The sequence below is a fragment of the Dendropsophus ebraccatus genome, chromosome 14, assembly GCF_027789765.1.
Source record: "Dendropsophus ebraccatus isolate aDenEbr1 chromosome 14, aDenEbr1.pat, whole genome shotgun sequence".
NCBI lineage: Eukaryota > Metazoa > Chordata > Amphibia > Anura > Hylidae > Dendropsophus > Dendropsophus ebraccatus.
This window is the reverse complement of record NC_091467.1, coordinates 5114320-5140945: the sequence shown is the minus strand read 5'-3', so window position 1 is coordinate 5140945 and position 26626 is coordinate 5114320. Positions and strand designations below refer to the sequence as shown.

At 48.2% G+C, this 26626-nt stretch overlaps 1 long non-coding RNA gene across 1 annotated transcript in view; it reads left to right on the top strand.

Moving 5' to 3' along the window:
• LOC138772322 (uncharacterized) overlaps positions 1–26224 on the top strand; it is a 62639-nt gene extending 36415 nt beyond the window's left edge. The window contains exon 3 of the long non-coding RNA XR_011359745.1: positions 26055–26224. This is a non-coding gene — a long non-coding RNA (uncharacterized lncRNA). The remainder of the gene's footprint in view (positions 1–26054) is intronic.
• The last annotated feature ends 402 nt before the right edge of the window (positions 26225–26626 follow it).

Sequence of the window (26626 nt, the reverse complement as noted above, 5' to 3'; positions counted from 1 at the left end):
AACGATAAACAATCTCGTTTGCGATGGCTTATCGTTAAAAATCGATTAGTCGAATAGGACTAAGGGTACTATTACATGGAACGATAATCGGACGAATTGGCCCGATTCGGCTGATTATCGCTCCGTGTAATAAATGCAACGATCAGCCGATGACAACGATCATCGGCTGATCGTTGATATATGTTAGAACCTATTTTTGTCGGGCACCGACTGCGCACCGCTGCGTTGCGCGGCCGGCGACTGACGATATACATTACCCATCCACGTTCCAGGTTCCTGCTCCTGCCGTCCGCTTCTCCCGGGGTCCCGCACGCCCTCTAGCTTTACAGCGGCCTGTCAGCTGATAGGCCCCTCAGCCAATCACAGGCTGCGGCAGTCCCAGCTGACAGGCCGCTGTGAAGCTAGAGCGCGCGCGGGACCCCGGGAGAAGCGGACGGCAGGAGCAGGAACCTGGATGGGTAATGTATGCCAGTTTAGCAAGGGCTGCAAGGACATCGGTAACGATGTCCTTGCAGCTCTTGTTAAACGATTATCGGGCAGTGTAATAGGCCCAGTAAACGAGAGACGATCTAGCAGATCGGCGCTCGTTTACAGGTATTATCGGGCCCTGCTCGGCCAGTGTAATACCACCCTAAGTCTTCATTGTATATACAGTAGCAATGCTGCATTCAGCGGTGTGTATCACTTTGTACTGTAATTGTGTCACAAGTTGTGAACCTGGAGGCTCAGGATGAACAGAGCTTCATAGGTGATGAAGTGCATCAGAGCTGGGATATGACACATTAAATAGAAAGAAGATGAATCCATTAAACAGTAATAGTAATCACAATCAAAATGTACCTGTCTACATGTTTGGTGTGTGGGAGGAAACCGGAGGAACCACACCAAACATGGGGTAACATACAGACAGGGATGTGAACGGGACCGGGACCCCAGCGCTGCAAGACAAGAGTGTTTATTGCTATATTTTCAATATATGTGACTGGCGAGCATTGCTCTGGATCGCTAGCACCGCCATCTTCACTTGCTGCTGCTTTGAAGATCTATAGTCTTCAGAAGCACTCACAGTGTATCTCTGCCTCCTCAGACATGGTCACATGGTGTATCTCTGCCCCCTCAGACACCGTCAGTGTATCTCTGCCCCCTCAGACACCGTCAGTGTATCTCTGCCCCCTCAGACACCGTCAGTGTATCTCTGCCCCCTCAGACACCGTCAGTGTATCTCTGCCCCCTCAGACACCGTCAGTGTATCTCTGCCCCCTCAGACACCGTCAGTGTATCTCTGTCCCCTCAGACACCGTCAGTGTATCTCTGTCCCCTCAGATACCGTCAGTGTATCTCTGCCCCCCTCAGATACCGTCAGTGTATCTCTGCCCCCCTCAGATACCGTCAGTGTATCTCTGCCCCCCTCAGATACCGTCAGTGTATCTCTGCCCCCCTCAGATACGTCAGTGTATCTCTGCCCCCCTCAGATACCGTCAGTGTATCTCTGCCCCCCTCAGATACCGTCAGTGTATCTCTGCCCCCCTCAGATACCGTCAGTGTATCTCTGCCCCCCTCAGATACCGTCAGTGTATCTCTGCCCCCCCTCAGATACCGTCAGTGTATCTCTGCCCCCTCAGATACCGTCAGTGTATCTCTGCCCCCTCAGATACCGTCAGTGTATCTCTGCCCCCTCAGATACCGTCAGTGTATCTCTGCCCCCTCAGATACCGTCAGTGTATCTCTGCCCCCCTCAGACACCGTCAGTGTATCGTGTATCTCTGCCCCCTCAGATACCGTCAGTGTATCTCTGCCCCCCTCAGACACCGTCAGTGTATCTCTGTCCCCTCAGACACCGTCAGTGTATCTGCCCCCCTTAGACACCGTCAGTGTATCTGCCCCCCCTTAGGCACCGTCAGTGTATCTCTGTCCCCTCAGACACCGTCAGTGTATCTGCCCCCCTTAGACACCGTCAGTGTATCTGCCCTCCCTCAGACACCGTCAGTGTATCTGCCCCCCTCAGACACCGTCAGTGTATCTCTGTCCCCTCAGACACCGTCAGTGTATCTCTGTCCCCTCAGACATGTTAGTGTATCTCTGTCCCCTCAGACACGTCAGTGTATCTCTGCCCCCTCAGACACGTCAGTGTATCTCTGCCCCCTCAGATACCGTCAGTGTATCTCTGCCCCTACCCCCCCCCCCCCCAGATACGGGTTTTTGTTTTCCCCCAATCTTCAGGGTGTAGATGGAGGGGGCAGATAGCGTCAGCCTGTCCGTAGCCTGTTCTCCACCTGTTGTTATTTCGGTCTGGCCCAATCAACCTGCTAGCCAGGCTGGAGCCACAGACCATCTGGAAAAACTGTAGTGTTTATAGAACTGACATGGAGAGTCACCCCAGGGCCCTGACCTCCCACACAAATCTGGAAATCATTATAGCGCCTGGCTGTTCTCACTGCTCTGAGCTGCTCCGGAGCTGCGCACATTTGGAGATCTCGTTAGCTGTACGCAGCTCCTTCTCCTAATTGTCTGTTTGTGTTAGTTGTGAAGCAGACAGGAGCTTACAGATCTGCGTCCTTCTCTGCGCTCGCCCCCTTTTGCCGCGTCTTGCGCCCTGCAGTTGGAAGCTTTCCTGTAAGTTTAGAACTAATCCTGTAGGAAGTAAATCTCCGTTTACGAGCTCTTGTCGCCGGATTGTTGCCGCTTTCTGGTGAAGTCTGAGAAGTTGGAAGCTCAATTGGATAGAATGAGAAATAATTGAGTTAATGAAACACTTAGTAACAATGTGCATGGCGTCATAGTGACCGCAGACTGGTCACATGTCCCTCGCGGGGCACTCAACATAGACACCAGGCGTATTACTGTTTATTAGGATACTTTTTCTATGCAGTCCTAACAGGTTGTTTACAGTGGTGCTGACATGTTCTGTAGTGCAGTACAGAGTTCAGAGAACACACAAAGGTGTTCTCCCCCACTGCTGCCCCTCACCCTTCACATTCAGTAATTTATATAGTACACCTCCTGAATGCAGACTAGAGAGCGAACATCCATTGCTCCAGACTAGAGAGCGACCATGCATGTCTTTGGACTAGATAGTGACCATGCATGGCACCGCACTAGAGAGTGACTATGCATGGCTCCAGACTAGACAGCAGCTACATCAGAGTGTTTAGCTTTGTCGCATTCTCTGGACTTCTCCCAGTGACTTCATGGCTACATCCTGTACATGGATATTGCTGTTACTTGTTGCTGTGAAGTCCTTCCTGGGAACAGGTGATGTATGGAGGATTCCTGGGCTGTCTGCTCCCCTCTACCCTATATATGGAGGATTTCAAGACCACTCGCTCACCTGTGCCCTGTATATAGAGGATTCCAGGAGCACTCGCTTACCTGTGCCCTATATATGGAGGATTTTGAGACAACTCGCTCCCCTGTGCCCTGTATATGGAGGATTCCGGGACTGTCTGCTCATCTCTGTCCTGTATATGGAGGATTCCGGGACTGTCTGCTCATCTCTGTCCGGTATATGGAGGATTCCGGGACTGTCTGCTCATCTCTGTCCTGTATATGGAGTATTCCGGGACTGTCTGCTCATCTCTGTCCTGTATATGGAGTATTCCGGGACTGTCTGCTCATCTCTGTCCTGTATATGGAGGATTCCGGGACTGTCTGCTCATCTCTGTCCTGTATATGAAGGATTCCGGGACTGTCTGCTCATCTCTGTCCTGTATATGGAGGATTCCGGGACTGTCTGCTCATCTCTGTCCGGTATATGGAGGATTCCGGGACTGTCTGCTCATCTCTGTCCTGTATATGGAGGATTCCGGGACTGTCTGCTCATCTCTGTCCGGTATATGGAGGATTTCAGGACTGTCTGCTCACCTGTGCCCTGTATATGGAGAAATCTGGGACCACTCGCTCACCTGTTTCCTTTATATGGAGGATTCCTGGACTGTCTGCTAATCTCTGTCCTGTATGTGGAGGATTCCAGAACCACTTGCTCACCTGTGCCCTGTATATGGAGGATTCTGGGACCACTTGCTTACATCTACCCTGTATATAGAGGATTCAGGGAACACTCTTTCATCTCATCCCTGTATGTGGAGGATTCCTGGACTGTCTGCTCATCTCTGTCCTGTATATGGAGGATTCAGGGACCACTCGCTCACCTCTACCCTGTATAAAGAGGATTCAGGGAACACTCTCTCATCTCTACCCTGTATAGGGAGGATTTGCGGGCCGTCCTCTGTCCTTTCCTAGAGCATCTGGCATTGTGGGATGGGTTGCTGCAGTTTTGGCCATAGTTTTATGAGGTGTGTGTCTAATGGATTCTCTGCGGCTCCAGACTCTTGAGGATTATTGAAATCTCCTGCGTTCTGCACCCTGTTCGGGGCCACAGGAGCAGAGCTTCATGTTCAGCGCGGTCCCGGACTATACGTCCCCCCCCCCCAATCATTAACAATGAATCTGGCTTTATCTCCTGAGATAGAAATTTGAGGGGTGGAGGAGGGCAGTGTTTTATTAGTTGTCTGGTAATTCACCAGTCTCGTGCCTATTAAACTAGATTGCATAACTTCATCTGAAACAGACAAGACTGCTCCGGCTCCTCCTCTGCCCGCACTGCCATAAATAAAGGAACCCCAATAAAACTGATCCAGTGATTTCTAACCTGTAGCTCTTCATCTGTTGCTGAACTACAACTCCCAGCATGCTCCAGGCCACCGGATGCCTAAATAGAAGCCATTACTGTACCCACTGAGGAAGTCACCAGCTTTACACAGGCCCAGAATTATCCTACTGTACTACAAGGCGATATATATAGTATAATATACATATTACACTAACTCATCACATGCAGGGCCTGTAGGAAGCTGTGACAACCCTAGCGGAAGAGCGCCGTTTAGGGGTGGCGGAGAGGATTCCTGGTGTATTGTGATGGGATGACACCTATAACACTTAGTGATAGGCGGGGGAGCGCTGTGCAGGGGCAGACATCCATTCTGATACCTGAGAGGATTCCTGGTGTCTCGTGATTGAGTAACCTCTATAGCACATAGTGATAGGCGGGGGAGCGCTGTGCAGGGGCGGACATCTATTCTTTATCTGAGAGGATTCCAGGTGATGGGATGACACCTATAGCACATAGTGACAGGTCACAGAGCATGGATGGCCTCCCCTGTATAGTGCCCACTTACCTGACAGGATTCCACTTAATGAGACGAACCCTATAAAACAGTGATTAGCGGAGGAGCGCTGAGGGTGTGGATCCCTTGCTGGATGATACAAGTTGTAGGGTTCAGAATGGTGGACATGACTAACAGATGTCAGGATCAGATCACTTGCTGCAGTCTGTAAACCATTAAAGGCTCCGTGAGTACAGGATGAACACATCCCGCAGACACATGCTGTTTCCAGCCTGGCACCACTACAGAGATCCCGCTCGTCCTTCTGTTGCAACATTGTCAGCTCCATTTTGACATTTCACATAGACTTCACATGTGTGCTCCAGATCTGCGGCTCCGTCAGCTGCGCTGGTGAGAAAGAGAACTCCTACCCCACACTGTGGTGCCACAGCCTTAACCCTTTCCTCACTGGGCCTTAGGAGAGTAGACGGAGGTCTCAGGCTGCTTTATATAACTAATCTTGTAGAGGCGGTTGGACATTGCAATGACTGCCGCCCATTACTAGTGAGTTTATACTGAGCACTATGAAAATGCTGGATGTGGTTTACACCATACTCAGCCTTTCTCGAGGACTCTCACAGCTTCTCACTCTTCTCTTTTGTGTGAAATGTTCTTGTGTCTCCTCCAGCAGCCATGTTTAGGCTGTAAAGTTTGTGCAGGTTTTCTCTTTCTTTCTCATATGGTTCAGGCATTTACCTGTTTGTGATCTGTACCCTGAGCTTGGCCTCCTCTCCCAGCAATGATGGTGGTGATGGAGAGGTGTTCTCTATGTACAGCAGGTCGTATACACTGCTTGGTGGAATTATCATATACATGCCATTGCTGTATGGTTTGAGGTTAGCGGTGATGTCTCTTGTTCTTGCCCCTAGATTCAGCTTCTTTGCTTGTTTTTGCCATTGTATTGTATAAGCAGATTAGACGACTCTAACCTGCTGATATGTCCCTACTGCACTGGAGACCCTGAGGAGGAAGGTATGCCACTTACAGTATGTGTCTTACCTTCCTCCTGGGGCACCCGATAGGAGCACTGCCCACCTCCCATGGTTCTTATGTGACCCACCCCCGGCTGGCCTGTTCCGTTCATTATCATGAGGAAGGGGTGGGCCAGCCAGGGGCAGAATGGCGCTAAGGGGGGCAGGCAGTGCTCCAAGCGGTCTCACCGGACAGTGGAGCAGCACTGAAACGGCATTGAGCAGGCTGGATAGTTGAGGACCAGATCACAGAAAACAATAGGCCCTGGTGGTGTGAGTCTTCATCTACCAACAGTGGGCACCCGCTGTGTGATCAAACCAGGATGGCATCAATGCCAGGAGCAGAAGCTTCTATTATACTTGGTATAGGATAGACATACAATGCAACTGGTTTTCTATGTGCATTTCCCAACATATCCGTGAAACTCTTGAGACGGCTTGATCACCTCCAGTATGTGCAATTCTTTTTACTGTATGCAAGTTAGATATTACAGGTCCTGAGGGTCTGTGAACAGAGACAGAAATGGTCCATTCACCTCTGACAGAGCGTTTTATGCCCAGCATCAGCAGAACTTCCAGCAAGATGTGGGGGGGATATAAAAGATCCATGCAGGGGGTCCCCGTGCCCCACTGATGGAAAGCAGCGAGAGGCTCCAACCGGCAGGGCTTGTATTTCATGCCATTATCTGCAAAACGTCCAGAGCTGGAGAGAGGAGTGCGTGACGGCCGTGTGTTCTCTCCAGGATTTATTGATTCCATCATGGGACATTCCTGCCCTGCTGCATGCTGGGATTGTAAAGAATCCTTCGGATTCTGGTTTGGATGCGCCTATAAATGAGGTCTTCTCAGCCAGGAGCATGAATGACTCTCCATTGTCCAGAGGGGACCTTACTTATCAATACCCTTAGATGTCAAAAATTTATAGCTCATGTAAATAATGTGGGAAAAGACCTGAGTGCCCCAAAGTGCAGAGGACGGCTCTCAGGCCACAGATGCGGCAGCATTTATTCCCTTCCACTGGATCAGCATTAAAGACACCAGTAGGGGCCTTAATTTATTCCGTTATACAGCTGGTAATGGCGGCTCAAGTGTGAGCACCATTATTACAGGGCATAAATTTGTTCTTTTAAAACCCTATTGCATGGCACGGTATTAAAGCGAATGTACCGCCAGGTACATAGATATAACATTTTTACATCAATAGACCGGTGCTGGCACAGGAATGCTGGTGTCGTCCTTTATTTTTGAACCTCAGCCCGGTTCCCATGCATGGCTCCAGTCTATTCCCAGTCACCGGCCCGGCCTGAAGCATTGGAGGCGAGCCTGCCCACCCCCAGTGTGATGTTCTGCCCTCCCCTTTGTGATGCGGTTCCATTGATTCTAATGGAGCCGCATCACAGAGGGGAGGGCCCACCTTTAGTGCTTCAGGTGGGGAACAGACTGCGAACTGGACTGCAGTTCTAAATAAGGGCCAAGGCACCTGCGTCCCTGCTCTGGTCTATTGATGTAAAAATCTTAAAGCCATGTACCTGATGATACATTCGCTTTAAGGTGCAAGCGAGCGCTTACCTGTCAGGTCAGTGTTTGCATCCTCAATGTCTGTGTGATTTCTCCTCTTATTCTTCATGTACATGGGTCCGGCACTCTTCCCTCTTAACCTCCATGTACGTGGAACAGCACTCTTCTCTCTTATCCTCCATGTATGTGGGACAGCACTCTTCCCTCTTATCCTCCATGTACATCAGGCATGTCCAAACTTTTTTCGAAGAGTGCCAAATTTCATGAAGTGAACATGTGCGAGGGCCGACCATTTTACATGCTACATGCTATATGCTTTATAACACAGGCAGATAATAGCAAGCTGGATACCTGGGGGGCCGTAAAAGTTCGGAATGCGGGCCGCAAATGGCCCTCCGGACGGACTTTGGACATGCCTGATGTACATGAACCAACACTTTTTTCTCTTATCCTTTATGTACATGTACCAGCACTTTTCTCTTATCCTTCATGTACATGGAACAGCACTCTTCCCTCTTATCCTTTATGTACGTGGAACAGCACTCCTCTCTCTTATCCTCCATGTACATGGGTTCAGCACTATTCCAGTGCTCTCCACATAGCTAACCTAAAATCCCAGTATTTCCACCCCCCAACCCCTGTGCTCTCCACACCCAAAGACACGACACAAGTGACTGCTGTCATGGAGAAGATGGAGCAAAACTAGTGCCTATAGGCCAAGCATCATTGGATCCACATGAATATAGATAGTTATCACTGCTTCTGTGCATCGAAGAATGTAAAATGATGAATTTTTCTGAAGACTGGAGCATGCCCTCTATTCTCACTTTTTCAGAGTTGCAGAGCAAGGGCATAAGTTGGGTACATGTGGCACTTGTAGTGCGTTCCTGTCAGGGGCGGTGCGGTTGGCTTATCAGTTTGGCAGTGATGAGCATTAGCAGAGCCTCGTATAACACATGGTGCCCACTGACAGGGTGGGCGGTGAACTCACCACACAGCTCCGCGCTGCCTGCATTGACTTCAGCCTCACTCTCTGGCATCTGTGCAGTAATCCTGGAGATGCAGAGGAGCCCTGTCTGGCTGCTGCTAATGGTGTCATTGTGTTGTCAGATAGTCCTGTTGGCACAGTCCTATCTGTCAATGAACAGTCAGCTTTTCCAGCTCCCACCGTCTGATGACGTCATCCTTTCCTGTTAGAGATCATTATAGCCATTGTTTTGTCAGCCACACCATGCCCTGGATGAAGTATTCTCTGCCTGAACCATCGACTGGAGAGTCAGGATACCCTCCTGAGCTGTGTGCGCTTAGGCTGGTTATACACACAGTTTTATTAAACTATAAAATGAGCTATTAAGATGTTCTTTCTAGGGTTTTTTCCCCATTTCTTTATGGAACTTAGATCACCAGCACAGTCTACAGTGCTCCCCCTAGTGGTGGTGGCAGGTAGCAAAGTAATGCTCTGTAGATATTATGAAGCCAGTAATGTGTTATGGGCAAGGTGTTCAGTGCGATTATAAGAATTCATCCTCCTCCTGATCACCTACCGGAACCAGCAATAACCCAGATGTAATCCATGTACACTCACCGGCCACTTTATTAGGTACACCTGTCCAACTGCACGTTACCACTTAATTTCTAATCAGCCAATCACATGGCGGCAACTCAGTGCATTTAGTCATGTAGACATGGTCAAGACAATCTCCTGCAGTTCAAACCGAGCATCAGTATGGGGAAGAAAGGTGATTTGAGTGCCTTTGAACGTGGCATGGTTGTTGGTGCCAGAAGGGCTGGTCTGAGTATTTCAGAAACTGCTGATCTACTGGGATTTTCACGCACAACCATCTCCCGGGTTTACAGAGATTGGCCGAAAAAGAAAAAACATCCAGTGAGCGGCAGTTCTGTGGGCGGAAATGCCTTGTTGATGCCAGAGGTCAGAGTAGAATGGGCAGACTGGTTCCAGCTGATAGAAAGGCAACAGTGACTCAAATAGCCAACCGTTACAACCAAGGTAGGCAGAAGAGCATCTCTGAACGCACAGTACATTTGAGGCAGATGGGCTACAGCAGCAGAAGACCACACCGGGTGCCACTCCTTTCAGCTAAGAACAGGAAACTGAGGCTACAATTTGCACAAGCTCATCGAAATTGGACAGTAGAAGATTGGAAAAACGTTTCCTGGTCTGATGAGTCTCGATTTCTGCTGCGACATTCAGATGGTAGGGTCAGAATTTGGCGTCAACAACATGAAAGCATGGATCCATTCTGCCTTGTATCAACGGTTCAGGCTGGTGGTGGTGGTGTCATGGTGTGGGGAATATTTTCTTGGCACTCTTTGGGCCCCTTGGTACCAATTGAGCATCGTTGCAACGCCACAGCCTACCTGAGTATTGTTGCTGACCATGTCCATCCCTTTATGACCACAATGGACCCAACATCTGATGGCTACTTTCAGCAGGATAATGCGCCATGTCACAAAGCTAGAATCATCTCAGACTGGTTTCTTGAACATGACAATGAGGTCACTGTACTCCAATGGCCTCCACAGTCACCAGATCTCAATCCAATAGAGCATCTTTGGGATGTGGTGGAACGGGAGATTGGCATCATGGATGTGCAGCCGACAAATCTGCGGCAACTGTGTGATGTCATCATGTCAATATGGACCAAAATCTCTGAGGAAGCTTCCAGCACCTTGTTGTATCTATGCCACCAAGAATTGAGGCAGTTCTGAAGGCAAAAGGGGGTCCAACCCGTTACTAGCATGGTGTACCTAATAAAGTGGCCGGTGAGTGTATATAGTCTGCTGTAATACAGAGTGGAGAATCTTAGTTCTCGATCATTCACTCTATAGAAACCAATGGATACAGCCCATGAAGATCCCAGTAATCTGGAAGTGAAGGTGTGAAGAGCATCCTCATGTGTCTGCCAACGTCTTCCCCATGTCTGACTTGCAGGGTTCAGCTTGCAGACATCTGTTCCTCTGTAACCCTCACTGTCGGCTTTTGTTATCGATAAACATTCATCAGCCATCATTGAATTGTTGTATTTTGTAGCATCTGTAGAAGAGAGTCCTGTTACATACAGAGAAGATAGACAGATGGGGTCGGGTCACAATGCACCTACTATCCCTCCATGAAAGGCGACACACTGGTAGCGGAGCGCGTCTTGTCTGAGGACCCGCTGCTCCTGGCCAACCTGTTCATAGACATGAAAGTAGCAGTCACCTCCAGTCACTCCTACTGAGCAATTAACCTCTGGAAGATGAGGGGCAATAACTGGGGTACTTAAGAGGAGTGGGGCACAGACTGAAGAGTAGCCTACTAAATACTGGGTGGCTTCAGGGTTCACCTCAATACAGGCTGCTAATAGTATCGTTCCTGGGAGTCCAGGGTCCTGAATGGGTTAAAAGTTTCTGGTGATTCGTTGTGGTGAGAGACCGTCGGTGCCTGCTGGGAGTGGTAGTTTTGCAGCACCTTCAGCATCAGCCCTAGAGGTTATGAAGATCCATTGACCAAGAATGAACCAAACTCTCATTTAAATTTTTCCAACCGCTTAAATTGCATTTAATAGATGAATTATGAGTCAGGCACAAAGTGTCTGACAAGGATTAGTGACATGGTGTACCTGAACCACAGCCAAGGCAAAGTCTGAGCGAGTGCTCCAGTCCAGGGTGCTTCTTTAGTGAGTCTTCTGTGGGGGAGGGGGTTTAGGTATGGGTCACCCCTGGGTACAGGAGTGGAGATGAGATGTGCCTCCTGTTCCTAATCCCCCACACCTGCACTGCAAACCCCCTCCCTGGGCACAAGTGTGGAGATGTAATGTCCCCAGTTACTGCCTAGTGCACTGCAGACCATGCTAGGGTACAAGACTGGAAATGTGATGTGCTCCCTGTTACTGCCCAGTGCAGACCCCCTCCATGGGTACAGGACTGGAGATCTGATGTGCCCCCAGTTACTGCCCAGTGCACTACAGACCATGCCGGGGTACAGGACTGGAGATGTGATGTGCCCCCAGTTACTGCCCAGTGCACTACAGACCATGCCGGGGTACAGGACTGGAGATGTGATGTGCCCCCAGTTACTGCCCAGTGCACTACAGACCATGCCGGGGTACAGGACTGGAGATGTGATGTGCCCCCCAGTTACTGCCCAGAGCACTGCAGACCTTGATGCTGCTTGTGTATAGGGACACAGCCAGTCAGTGCTAGGACGCAGGGTGCAGTAAGGCCCCCCACAGGCCCCTAATATAACCCCTTTGATGTGGGCGCTCACTGTGTGTCCCAGACTGCTGTGATATAAGCGGTGCTCGGCTTATGGCGGAGGAGGCTGATGTTACAGCTGATGTTTTGGTTTCATCTCCTCGGCGCGCAGTTTCCTTTTCTTTATTTAACTCTCACTGAGATCCTCCGCCTCTGTAAGGAAATGTGCTGGTAACCTAATCTCGTGTTTGATCCGCGGTATAGTAAGTGATTGGCCCTGTGATGGATAAGTGACTGCAGGAAGAGGCGGCCAGTGAGCGCTGCTGGGGGGAACAGAGAGCAGCTATTGTCTCACACGCTTTGTATTGCAGATCACAGTAACCAGGGATCTCCAGCATATCCTCAATGTCTCAGAAACAACCTGCTGCAGCCTATACAGAGCGCTGAGGACAGAAGCTGTGCGGCTCTGTATACAGGGTGTGCTGCAGTATAGAGAGATTCTCCCCCAGGAGCAGTACTTCCTTATATATCTGTATAAGGTCACAATATACTACTGTGTTTCCACAAAAATAAGACTGTGTCTTGTATTAATTTTTGCTCCCAAAGGTGGGATGTCTTATTTTTCCATGAAGAAGAATTCACATGTCACATGCACAGCAGGATGTAAAGAAAATCCCGGCACTCACCAATAATTTTCTTCCATTTATTCAGTGCAGATGCATAATAGTTACAATCAGTACGTGATTTGGCTAGGCATGGCCTTCATCAGCTTAGGCCCAGACGAATCGCATACTGATTGTAACTATGGATGCATGTGCACTGAATAAATGAAAGAAAATTATTGGTGTCTGGGATTTTCTGTATATATTGCTGATTTCCCTACCATGAGCACCTCCGACCCACAAAGTGCCGAACTTCTTAATCTAGCATGCACCGCAGGGACATTGTACGGTATGGCGGCTTCCGGCCACCAGGGGGAGTTCACCACAGCTCGTACAGCACAGCAGGTATAACGTATGGTATGGCAGTAGGTGACAGGATAACGGCAGATTGTGTGCATCACTACATCTGGCAGTAGGGGATCACGTCGATGGTGACAGGCAACGAGCCTCTTCATGCTGTGCCTACAAATGGCGGCTGCAGATGGGAACATCAGATTTTGGAGGCAGGTAACAGTTTTCGTGTTCTGCATGCAGCTGCTCTGCAACGGAAGGTGAAGGTAGTGGACGATGGCGCACTTAAAAGAATTACAACCGCATGCCCCGGTGTTCTTTTTGGCAGGCATGCTTCTAAACAAAAACTTGACTTGGTCTTACTTTCGGGGGAGGCCTTATATTTAGCAATTCAGCAAAACCTCTACTAGGTCTTATTTTCAGGGAAACAGGGTAGTCTTCCATAAGGGCCGAGGCTTGTGGACTGTTATGGCTGCACAGTTTAATCATCTGTTCCTGTTTTGGCCTCAATAATTGCAATTATAAACCTCTGTGAACATACCCTTAAAGAGCCTATATAACCATGTGCAGCGCTCCCATCACCTGCTGTTCCCTGTCAGTGATCTCACAGGTGTCTGAGGTCCCGGAGTATGATGGGAAGTGTACTAGTTTATTCCTGGAGCAGTGCAGGATGTGGGCCTGCTGCCAGGCACATCCTGATCCTTACCTGGATGGATGAGCGGATTATCTCACACCAGGTCCAGCACCCATCACTTCACTAACATCAATGCCGTGAATTATTTTTAAAAGGAAACCACAAAGCCAGTGCACATCCTGCCCCGCGCCCGCCGTGCCCTTCTCTCTAAATAGTTACATACTCTGCTTCCTGTAGCCATTCCTATCAGTGTCCCGCTCCGGGCAGGAATTCCTTCTGACAGGATATAAACAGGAAGCGGCATCAGCGCTGACACTACACGCAAAGGCCACAGCCGCACACCCGGCTCTGCTGCTACATCTGCACAGTCAGCAGGAAATTTCCGCCGCATTTAGGGCTGTAAATCTGCGCGTTTCAGGCATTTTAGTGAACATCTGTTTGTGAAGCATCTTCAGGAGGAAATCTCTGCAGCGCTAAGTCACTGCCAGAACAGGCAGAATGTGTGATGACTGGGAAGATGAGCGAGCCGCACTAATCCCAAGCCCAGCACTTTTACTGACTGCAAGTGGAGGTGAAGTCATTTCCCTCTGTAGAAGCAAGCCAAGCAATCCCAACACGTGCGCAGCTTCGGCAGCCAATCACTGCTCAGCTTACATTGTTCTTACTGCACTCTGACTGCTTGCCGTGGGCGCCCGGGCACGTCACCTCAGACTTGCTGTAATTCCTATAACCAATACTCGATGATGGCAAGAATCTAAGAGTTATCTGTGGGATCCGTTCACATGGTGCGTAACTAATATTTTAAAGCCTGGTTGTGACACTGTACCCCCGGTAACCAGACGCTGGTTTTTACACCGTACCCCCAGTGACCAGAAGCTGGTTATCACACCGTACCCCCGGTAACCAGACGCTGTTTTTTACACCGTACCCCCAGTGACCAGAAGCTGGTTATCACACCGTACCCCCGGTGACAAGAAGCTGGTTATCACACCGTACCCCTGGTGACCAGACGGTGGTTATCACACCGTACCCCCAGTGACCAGAAGCTGGTTATCACACCGTACCCCCGGTGACAAGAAGCTGGTTATCACACCGTACCCCTGGTGACCAGACGGTGGTTATCACACCGTACCCCCAGTGACCAGAAGCTGGTTATCACACCGTACCCCCGGTGACAAGAAGCTGGTTATCACACCGTACCCCCGGTAACCAGACGCTGGTTTTTACACCATACCCCAGTGACCAGAAGCTGGTTATCACACCGTACCCCTGGTGACCAGACGGTGGTTATCACACCGTACCCCCGGTAACCAGACGCTGGTTGCTACACCGTACCCCCGGTAACTAGACACTGGTTGTCATACCATACCCCTGGTGACCGGATGCTGGTTGTTACACCATACCCGCAGTGACCAGAGAGGACTCTGGTTGTCTCAGTGTTGTGGTCCCTGAAGGAGACGATTTCCTGGCCGGTCCCAGCGTCAACCAGATGTTCTCATCACTACTTTAAGGGGACAATGTCCTCTTTGCCTTCTGTTTAGGGAGCTGCAGGCTTGATATGATTATCTCTGCAGACCATTGCATCTGTTTTTCTGGCTGCTCTGTAACTAGAGACATGCTGCTCCATATGTTGTAATGTAAAATCTCTCATTTCCGATCCCGTTGACGGGTGACATCACTGCAGTTCATGTTCAGCGCTGGACCTGCTGCTCTGGGGAGATCTCCAGTGAGGGGATCAGATGCAATCACAGCCGAGCAGGAAGTTCTCTGTTCTTCCTCTCCAGATTTCCTCTGGCATTAAAGCTTTCTCCCCTGAGTAGTGATCCCTCACTCCCAAACAACCTGCTGCTTAACCCCCTCGCTGCTGCTACTGCTGAAGAGACGCCACCTGAGAGACCCCCTATACAGGACAGAGCCCCTCAGGGACCCCTGTACAGGAGAGTACAGGGATGAGAGAACCTCCTGCGGTTATATGGCGGGGTCAGCGTTTCATCCTAGTGAACATTCCCAATTACAGCAAGCAGAGATCTTACACCATGTTCATTACACAATGACTTTATTTCTCAGTGTATTGACCCTTTATTGTACATTTATTAACCCCAGATATTCCCAGCAGTGGGCAAACATTACGGACTGCAACGAGTGATGGAGATGTCCATGAGGTATTTGGGGCAGGCAGCGGGGGTCCGGTGCTGGAGTACATCCTGTACATTCACAGCTGGGTCAGCGCTGAGCACACATCACGTCTGTACATTAGCTGCACATGTGATATTCAATGCCGAATGCTGGATTGTGGTCTCTATGGTAATCTTATATGTGTATATAGCACCAACATGTTCTGCAGCAATCAGACCTTCAAACTAATCAACAGTCCACACTGGGTAAAAGTTTTGATTCTGCACAATATTACACCAACCCCTGTGTATGTACATAGATAGCTGTACACTAGATATATAGTTGTCGACACCAGACGTTGTAAATAATTCTGAGCCTGCGCTGTCCTCACTGGGTGTCAGGTGTGTGTGTGTATATATGTATGTATATGTACACTTGTATTCTGCGCTGTCCTCATCAAGTGTCAGCTGTTTGTGTGTGTGTGTGTATATTTGTACACTGCTGTATTCTGCACTGTCCTCACCGTATGTCAGCTGTGTGTGTGTGTGTGTACACACTTATATTCTGTGCTGTCCTCACTTATCCATACCCATACCTACATGTACAGCATCATACATCACTCCTGTGGTGCCAGCAGTGGGGACTTGTGTCTGGGATGGGGTGACGTGGGTCTCTTGGGTTGCGATCCTGTGTTCCAGCAGTTGTTGGCTTTGGCTGCTCTGGAGCTTGCGGTGTAATCCAGTGCTGGACTGCACAGCGTCCTTCCTGGCAACAAACACCTGTACTAAATATTAAGTCACAAAACAGAAAAGATTATTGTAGAAGTAGTGCCCAACCCTCTCCCGCCTTTTCCTGGAAGCCTAGGCCGGCACTGTGCCAGTCTACGTGCCCTACGATCATCTGTAGTGGCCATAGGGAAATGATGCCCACTGGCTGCAGTGCCACGCTGACTCTTACCCTTGGGCAGCGTGTTACACTTATCACATTGCATTCCCTGTCCACAAATCTGGCAAAAGGTAAACCTGGGGTGGAAACCGGCCTCCATCCGTCTCCAGTACCCAGCAGTGAGGGGGTTAATGCCTGTACAGTCACAGGGCAGGAAGTAATTGCACCTGTACTTCCTGCCTCACTCCACAAAAGTATCACAACAAAAGCAGCGATCTGCGGGGCACATATTTGACCCACTTGTTCCCGGCTTATTACACAGCAGGGTGACGCCGGCTCATAAGTAGCTCCAGGCAGGAAACAGATGCTGCAAATACTTAGGAAAACACATTGCGGCCTCTCTATAGAGAAACATGCCGAATAATTCCGCTATAGCTGGACATGAGCAATAAATCTGGGCTCCAGCAGGTGTTTCATTCAGACCTTCAGCACGTTGTAGTTTCAGGAGGCGGAATGATAGAAGTCAGACGTTCCCTGAGCTGCTCTCAGGCCATGACGCCGCGGCCGATCACATGAACTCATTAATGCTGATTCCAAAAAGAGAGAAACCCACAAACGCTGAGGTTAGAAAAACACCGCAAGATAGAAGCGGCTATAAATGTTCTGTGAAACGCTCGACAGGAAATTATATATTAAATTCTTCCAGCTGCAAAGCTCCAGAGGAACCGATGGCTCCAGCCCTTATTGAGGGAATAAGCCCCTGATCAGGGATGAATTACCTGATTATATTCTAATTGTCCCTGGAAGCTCCAGCGGAAGTGTAATAACCCCCCAACCCCCCCGGGTGAGGATCCACCACAGCCTCTATTGCCCATTACAACTGAGAGAGAGGGAAACATGGCGGCCAGCAAGGAGCCACCACAGCCTCTACTGCTCACTACAGCTGAGAGAGGGGAAACATGGCGGCAAGCAAGGAGCCTCCAGTGCTCACTACAGCTGAGAGAGGGGAAACATGGAGGCCAGCAAGGAGCCACCACCGCCTCTACTGCTCACTATAGCTGAGAGAGAGGGGAAACATGGAGGCCAGCAAGGAGCCACCACCGCCTCTACTGCTCACTATAGCTGAGAGAGAGGGGAAACATGGAGGCCAGCAAGGAGCCACCACCGCCTCTACTGCTCACTATAGCTGAGAGAGAGGGGAAACATGGAGGCCAGCAAGGAGCCACCACCGCCTCTACTGCTCACTATAGCTGAGAGAGAGGGGAAACATGGAGGCCAGCAAGGAGCCACCACCGCCTCTACTGCTCACTATAGCTGAGAGAGAGGGGAAACATGGAGGCCAGCAAGGAGCCACCACCGCCTCTACTGCTCACTATAGCTAAGAGAGAGGGGAAACATGGAGGCCAGCAAGGAGCCACCACCGCCTCTACTGCTCACTATAGCTAAGAGAGAGGGGAAACATGGCGGCCAGCAAGGAGCCGCCACCGCCTCTACTGCTCACTATAGCTAAGAGAGAGGGGAAACATGGAGGCCAGCAAGGAGCCACCACCGCCTCTACTGCTCACTATAGCTGAGAGAGAAGAGAAACATGGCAGCCTGGTGGCATCTGCCTGTATATAGCATGTCCTATAGCATTACATGACCTAGCATCCACGTGAATACTAGCACAGGATGAAATAGAAGACAATGTATAAACCTAGATTTCAGTGATGGGTGGACTGTAAGGCCCTATTCACACATCCTGTTCCTGTCCGCAATTGCGGATCCGCAGAAAAATAGGACCAATGTATTTCAATGGACCCATACACACATCCGTGTTGTGTACTGGGCTGCAATCCGTTCCGCAAAAAAAAAAAGGACAGACCCTAGTACGGACAGTAACTGACACATCCAATACAACTCTATGGGGTCCGTATTTTACGGATGCAATACGGATGCAATACGGATGAAAATTTGCGGATTGCTTACGGATTCAAAATTGCGGATTGGAAAATATACTGACGTGTGAATAGACCCTAAGAGTGTTGTAGATGTCAGTGATAGGTGGACTGTAAGAGTGTTGTAGATGTCAGTGATGGGTGGACTGTAAGAGTGTTGTAGATGTCAGTGATGGGTGGACTGTAAGCGTGTTGTAGAGGTAAGTGATGGGTGGACTGTAAGCGTGTTGTAGATGTCAGTGATAGGTGGACTGTAAGCGTGTTGTAGATGTCAGTGATAGGTGGACTGTAAGTGTGTTGTAGAGGTCAGTGATGGGTGGACTGTAAGCGTGTTGTAGAGGTAAGTGACGGGTGGACTGTAAGCGTGTTGTAGATGTCAGTGATAGGTGGACTGTAAGCGTGTTGTAGATGTCAGTGATAGGTGGACTGTAAGCGTGTTGTAGAGGTAAGTGATGGGTGGACTGTAAGCGTGTTGTAGAGGTAAGTGACGGGTGGACTGTAAGCGTGTTGTAGATGTCAGTGATAGGTGGACTGTAAGCGTGTTGTAGATGTCAGTGATAGGTGGACTGTAAGTGTGTTGTAGAGGTCAGTGATGGGTGGACTGTAAGCGTGTTGTAGAGGTCAGTGATGGGTGGACTGTAAGCGTGTTGTAGAGGTCAGTGATAGGTGGACTGTAAGCGTGTTGTAGATCTTTAGTGACGGGTGGACTGTAAGCGTGTTGTAGAGGTAAGTGATGGGTGGACTGTAAGCGTGTTGTAAATGTCAGTGACAGGTGGACTGTAAGAGTGTTGTAGATCTTTAGTGACGGATGGACTGTAAGCGTGTTGTAGATGTCAGTGATGGGTGGACTGTAAGCGTGTTGTAGATCTTTAGTGACGGGTGGACTAAGCGTGTTGTAGATGTCAGTGATAGGTGGACTGTAAGCGTGTTGTAGATGTCAGTGATAGGTGGACTGTAAGCGTGTTGTAGATGTCAGTGATGGGTGGACTGTAAGCGTGTTGTAGATCTTTAGTGATGGGTGGACTGTAAGCGTGTTGTAGATGTCAGTGACGGGTGGACTGTAAGCGTGTTGTAGATGTCAGTGATGGGTGGACTGTAAGCGTGTTGTAGATGTCAGTGATAGGTGGACTGTAAGCGTGTTGTAGATCTTTAGTGACTGGTGGACTGTAAGCGTGTTGTAGATGTCAGTGACGGGTGGACTGTAAGCGTGTTGTAGATGTCAGTGACGGGTGGACTGTAAGCGTGTTGTAGATGTCAGTGATGGGTGGACTGTAAGCGTGTTGTAGATGTCAGTGATGGGTGGACTGTAAGCGTGTTGTAGATGTCAGTGATGGGTGGACTGTAAGCGTGTTGTAGATGTTAGTAGTGTGTGAATTGCCTAGACATGTCAGAAGTTTAGATGACTGCTGATAGAGTAGCTATAGCCGGGTACAGCACGCTCCTCTCCCCCGGACTCCATTTTAATCAGAGACATCAGAGCGTTGGGGTTACATTGGGTGCAGTTTTATGATATGTTACATCTAGTTGGACCCCATTTGCTATTTGTACACCATATAGTTCTCCATATTTCCTCGTCACATTGTAATCTTTAGGGCATAGGAAAGAATGCACTTTTTGTCTCAGTTTTTACAGTTAATACCAAATCCCTATTATGGATCTGCATTAAAATACACTAAAGTGTCCACAACCGCTCTCCCATCTCTGCAGCCGCTGCTCATCCTGCCTGCTGCAGTAACACGAACTTCTGCTTTATTACTTTAAGAGACATTCACTTCAGGACAATGCCTGTTGACCCCCATACTTATCGATTAAAACCAGTGCTGATGAAAGACCCCCGAAACTGCAACCCAGCAAGCCCCATACAATCGGAGCATTGTCGGCCTGCTGAGCAATCATTACCCTCAGGGCCTTGGCCCCCCTGAGATCGATACCGCCCCCCTGAGGGCTCTCTCATACTCCTACTCTAATAATTATATATGTCTCTTCACAGCAGGGGCCGAGGGCCAATAACACAAGGAAGTCACATTGCCCTCCAGGCTCTGCGAGCACCAGAGGGATCCACTCCACACTGTCTGCAGTTCTCTAATGGCACCAGGAGCTTACTATCCATCTAGGCTTTATTACACGGAGAGATTATCGGTTAAAGATTTGCTATAACGATCGACAACTAGTGATTCTATAGCGAATGATTCTGACATTACATTCACTGATTGTCAGGGTGGATAAAAATCAGTTGTTAAAAAAAAAAAAAACGATTTTTTTTTTTTAATTTAAATCGGATTTTTTTTTATTTAAATCGGATATTTTACAATAAACTGCTTTTTGAGGAAAATATTTTACCATCCAAAGGTTCTTCCATCATGAGATAAAGCTGAGTTGTTTAACTCAGAAGAATAAAGGCTGTATATGTGTAACCTTCACAATGCCCTGCTCTTCCAGAGGTTTCTGTAGGATTGGTGGGCAGTTTCTCTCCTATATTATCACAGACGTTCGCTTTACTTACGCAGTTCTCAAAACTGAATTTGACTCCGCAGAGATCCCAGCCTCTTCTTCACAGAAAAAAATGTTACAACATGAACAGAGTTGAGAAAAAGACCTTAATCCTATTGTTCTACAAACCTATGAATACAGAATCAACCCCTTCAGTGTCAAGTCCAAGAAGTTAGACAATATGTTTCTGATTGTTTGGAGTGGAATAGATCTGCACAACACAAGAAGAATGTGAATCTAAGTGTGAGGAGGAGATGATGATGAAGATGACAACAAGTGAGCTACAGAGGACAGCAGGGACAGTAGTATTTAAGTTTTTCATGTGTTCTTAAAAAAAAAAAATATATATATATATATATAATTTTGTTTAGCCAAATTAGTTAACAAACATGGATGTTTGTTTAAGCAAATAACTTATGCTGTTATTGTTTCAGTTGAATAAATCTATTTAAATTGTTATTAAGTTCAGGATTGTTTTTCTCCTTCCTAAGTACAACAGAATAGTGGTGTCCAAATATGAATGATTAACCCATTAAACTGGGGAGAAAAAAGTAATATAAAAAGTGATTCTAAAAATCTTCATCTACTTGCATGTTAAAATAGCAAGAACTAGTTTAGGTAGAAACTTTGATTTAAATCAAGCCTTACTGACTAGTGATTTAAATCAGTTAGATTTAAATCAAATCCACCCTGCTGATGTTATAAACAATCATTGTTCCTTAGGACGACCTCATGTTTTATCTGCAAATTACTTATTACCAAGATTTGCGAATAATCGGCAAACTACCAACGATAATTGTTCAACATGTTGAAAGACAACAATTAACGATTTTCCGTTTGATTGGTGGGTGTTATTATGTGGGCAGATAATGGGGCTTTAAAGTGACACTGTCACCCCCTTTGTGCATTCTGACATCTCTACACAGATGTAAAGGGTAAATTTTGCGGTTTTCATACCTTATTTCATATCATACGTCATGGTGCTTGTCCTTTTATCAACTGCAGATTGTATTCAGTGGGCGTGGCCTCCCGGTATTAGCACCACTTAGCCCCGCCCTCAACTGCACAGTCGGCCCCTCCCCCTTGACGCCCATTGGTGATGTTCCAATGGCCGACGAGGGAGCAGGGCCAAATGTGGTGTTGTGGGCGGGGCTAAGTGGCACTAATGCTGTGAAGCCCCACTCAACACAATCGGCAGTTGATAAAAGATCACTTTTTACTTGAACAAGCACCATGACGTATGATAAAAAATAAGGTATGAAAACCGCTAAATTTACCCAATACACCTGTGTAGAGATGTCAGAATGCAAAAAGGAGGTGACTGTGTCACTTTAAGGAACAAGGAGGAATAGGGGTAAGAGTCCTGACCACAGGAGCTTACACTCTATAAGGAGGGTGAGATAGTGATAGTGACTGCAAGGAGATGCTGCTGGGAATGAATTGTTCAGTGGGTTGTTGGTCTAGAACAGGGATGTAACTTAGGCCCCCCCAGCTGTTGCAAAACTACAAGTCCCATCATGCCTGGACAGCCAAAGCTTTAGCTTTGGCTGTGCAGGCATGATGGGAATTGTAGTTTTAAAACAGCTGGGGGGCCTGAGTTTGACACGTCTCGTCTAGAAGGTCCCTGGTTCTGGACTGTCAGATTAGAGGACTGTCTCTGTACTGATTCAGGCTGGCAGCTTTGTGGGTCTGTATGCAGGTGGTGGAGCTTTATAGTTTTTGCCAATATTCCCGTCATTCTTGTGTTCCCCTCTGGATTGGGATTTATATAACGGGTGATAATAATGTCACCCATCCTGGGGACCCGGTGAGGATCTGCAGTAAGCACAGGAGGACCGTGCCCCAACTTCTCTACAGGTGTGAGATACAGTACAGGATGAACTCCTGAGCAAGCACTGGGGGCCGCTACAAACCACAGCTATCTAGCACATGAGCAGAAACATGTTAGATCCTGTTCATTCTTGGCAGTAGAGATTGTAGCAGAGGTGTTTGTAGGATGTGGGCAGTATCAATGTGGGCAATGGTTGTAGTAGTGATCGGTGTGGGCAGTGGGTGTAATGTGGGCAGTGGGTGTAATAGTGATCGATGTGCGCAGTGGTTGTAATAGTGATTGACGTGGCCAGTGGTTGTAATAGTGACTTACGTGGCCAGTTGTTGTAATAGTGATTGACATGGCCAGTTGTTGAAGTACTTATCAACGTGGCCAGTGGCTGTAGTATTGATCAATCTGGGCAGTGGTTGTAATAGTGATAGATGTGGATAGGCGTTGAAGACGTGACTGATGTGGCCAGTGGTTGTAATATTGATCGATGTGGGCAGTGGTTGTAGAAGTGATCGACGTGGGCAGTGGTTGTAGTAGAGATAGACATGGGCAGTGGTTGTAGTAGATATCGACGTGGGCAGTTGTTGTAGTAGTGATCGACGTGGGCAGTGGTTGTAGTAGTGATTGACGAGCACAGTGGTTGTAGAAGTGATCGACGTGCGCAGTGGTTGTAAAGGTGATTGATGTGCGCAGTGGTTGTAGAAATGATCGACGTGCGCAGTGGTTGTAGAAGTGATCCGTGTGCGCAGTGGTTGTAGTAGTAATCGACGTGCGCAGTGGTTGTAGAAATGATCGACGTGCGCAGTGGTTGTAGTAGTGATTGACGTGCGCAGTGGTTGTAGTAGTAATTGACGTGCGCAGTGGTTGTAGAAGTGATCCGCGTGCGCAGTGGTTGTAGAAGTGATCGGTGTGCGCAGTGGTTGTAGAAGTGATCGGTGTGCGCAGTGGTTATAGTAGTTATCGATGTGCGCAGTGGTTGTAGAAATGATCCGTGTGCGTAGTGGTTGTAGAAATGATCCGTGTGCGCAGTGGTTGTAGAAGTAATTGATGTGCACAGTGGTTGTAGAAGTGATTGGTGTGCGCAGTGGTTATAGTAGTGATCGAGGTGCGCAGTGGTTGTAGAAGTAATCGATGTGCACAGTGGTCTTAGAAGTGATCTGGGCAGTTTTCCCCACATAAAAAAAGGCACATGTTACCTATACTGTGCAGCAGAAAACGTGTTTGGGCGGCCAGGACTGGTACCACTGAATGGGGCAGAACCACAGCAAATAGCGAGTGAATTACAGTGCAGAAAACAAAGGGTGCTCATCGGATCTGTCATACATCCCACACTGCGCTCGTACTGTACAGCATACTGCCTGGTGGTAACGGTTATTGGAAACTCTTGATGTTTGCCATGCAGGGCTTGTTGCAGTGTATATACAGTGTACAGAGTCCTCGCTCACTGACACTGTGATGTGCGTTACGGTAGCTTCCCCCCCCCCCCCCCAGCAGGATACTCGACTGGGTTTGGGGAAGTGCCTGAAGTCTCACGCGTTGGCAGCTACATCTGAAAAAGTAATTTCGGAATTATTCTCCGAAATAAAAAAAGTGATGTTTGGGATGCCAGACCACGTAAGGCGCTCCACAGATGGATTTCACAGCCATCCCGGCTTCCTCCAAGGACGATGGCAGTGGTCGGGTTTATACATGGAGGCGCCACAGCTTATTTTATCCCTCCTAAACTAATTTGCAGTAAATGGTTCCTTTCCAGCTCTGCCCGGGGGAATGTTTGATCCTTCATCCTGCTGCTCTCTCTATGCAGAGGATAACGGCATACGGCTGTGTGCTCAGTGTGCAGTGTGCTCAGTGCACAGCCCAACGCAAAAGGCCAGGAACCAAACACTTGTTCTGTAATGTGGCAGATATACTTCAACCACTAGGGGTGCTGTTCTGTTCTCTCCCGTTACATGGCCAAAGTAACTACTATATAGATAACAGGAAGCGTGCACACTATATAGGAAGGGCCAGTCTCCAGGACGTTCTATACAGTAAGAAGTATGCCTGTGCACTCAGAGCACTGAATTGGGGAAAAATTGATCCACTTTATACCTGCTGTTGACTTAAAGGACAACTCCAGCGAACATTTTTTTTGGCTTATTTAACACACATTACAAAGTTATATAACTTTGTAATGTGGTTAAATACCCGGTCTGGCCCCCTTCCCCCACTTTCCGACCCCCCACCCCGGAAGTTAAAGAATGTATACATTACCTATTACGGTCGTCACGGTCCTCTTCTCTGGTGTCGGGTGACGTCAGAGCTGGGGGGCGGTCCGGGTCTTCTTCCTCTTCGGCGTCTTCATTGAGAGTGAATGGGAGAGAAAAGGCTGCTGGTGCACATGCGCACCAGCAGCCTTTTCATTGGCTGGAGCGCATCACATGGCTTCCAGCTTGCTCAGCCCTGATTGGCTGAGCTTGCTGGAAGCCATGTGATGCGCTCCAGCCAATGAAAAGGCTGCCGGTGCGCAAGCGCACTGGCAGCCTTTTCTCTCTCATGGACCCGGAAGCAAGAGACTTTGCTGGACGGCTGACGCAGGTGATGGTGAGGCGGACGGCGGGCGAATGGAGTGGCGATCGTCAGCGGTGGGATGGTGAGTATGGTGTCTGTGTGTGTCTGTGTTTTTTGGGTTTTTTTGGGGGGTCCCGCCGGAGTTGTCCTTTAAAGGGGTTATGTAAGATTAGAAAGTACAACTACTTTCTTGCAAAAACAGCACCACCCCTGTCCCCAGGTTGTGTGTGGTTGTATGCAATGCACTTTACGATAAAACTGACATGTTATCCTCTTTGTATAGGTCAGTGTGAATACAGTGATACCCATGTTTACAGCTTTTCTAATGTTGTTTGGCAATTAGTTATAAATTTGCCCTATGGAGACTTTTATAGCACTTTTATTTTATCACCAACGGGGCACCATTTTCTGTGCCATGATCTCATTTGAGTAGATCGGACATATTGATAACTTTTAATAATTTGTTTTATACATAAAATGTAATTAAAATCAACGATCCTAGTTTTTGTTACCACTTTTTCTTCACGCCATTCACCATGCGGGAATAATGTTTTATTTTAATAGATCGGACAATTACACACACTACGACATATAATATGTTAATTTTAGTATTTTTGTGTTTTATTTATAAAATGGGAAGGGAGGCGATTTAGACTATTATTGGGGAAGGGGCTTTGGCATATTTTCAAAAATGTTTGTCTTTTTTTTATTACACTTTTTAAGTCCCCCTAGGGGACTTTTACATACATGCATTAGATTGCATGCACTGATCACTGCGATGCCATAGCATTGATCAGTGTTATCTGTGATCTTCTCATAGAACCCGCCTGTGGCAGACTCTTATCAGAAGAGTGAAGACCTGTCTGCACCTAGGAAGGTAAGATACCTCCGGCAGTCGGACAATGTGATCGGAACCAGAGCTGTGGAGTTGGAGTCGTGGAGTCGCAGTTTTGGCTTGAGTCGGAAAAAATGTACCGACTCTGACTCCTGACTCTAAAAATATCTTTCAAAATTTTATAATTTAGTTCTGATATGAATCTTATAAATGTTCCTCATCAATATATTTCATGTTCTATCAATCTAAGGACCATATGTGTGGGGGAGATCTGTGCTGTTCCTGGATGCTGGATGACTGTATATGAGCAGCAGTGTAATATGAAGATATCCTGTGTAATATAGAGGAAAAGCTGTAACTTCTCTCCTCAATGTGGTATTTTCTCTCTGGGAGAAGGTTGTGTGTTTTTCTTCAGTGTGTGTGTGTGTGTGTGCGCGCTATGGCTGCTGCAGGCTGTCTGTGTGTGTGCGCTATGGATGCAGCAGGCTGTGTGTGTGCGCGCTATGGATGTAGCAGGCTGTGTGTGTGTGTGCGCGCGCTATGGATGGAGCAGGCTG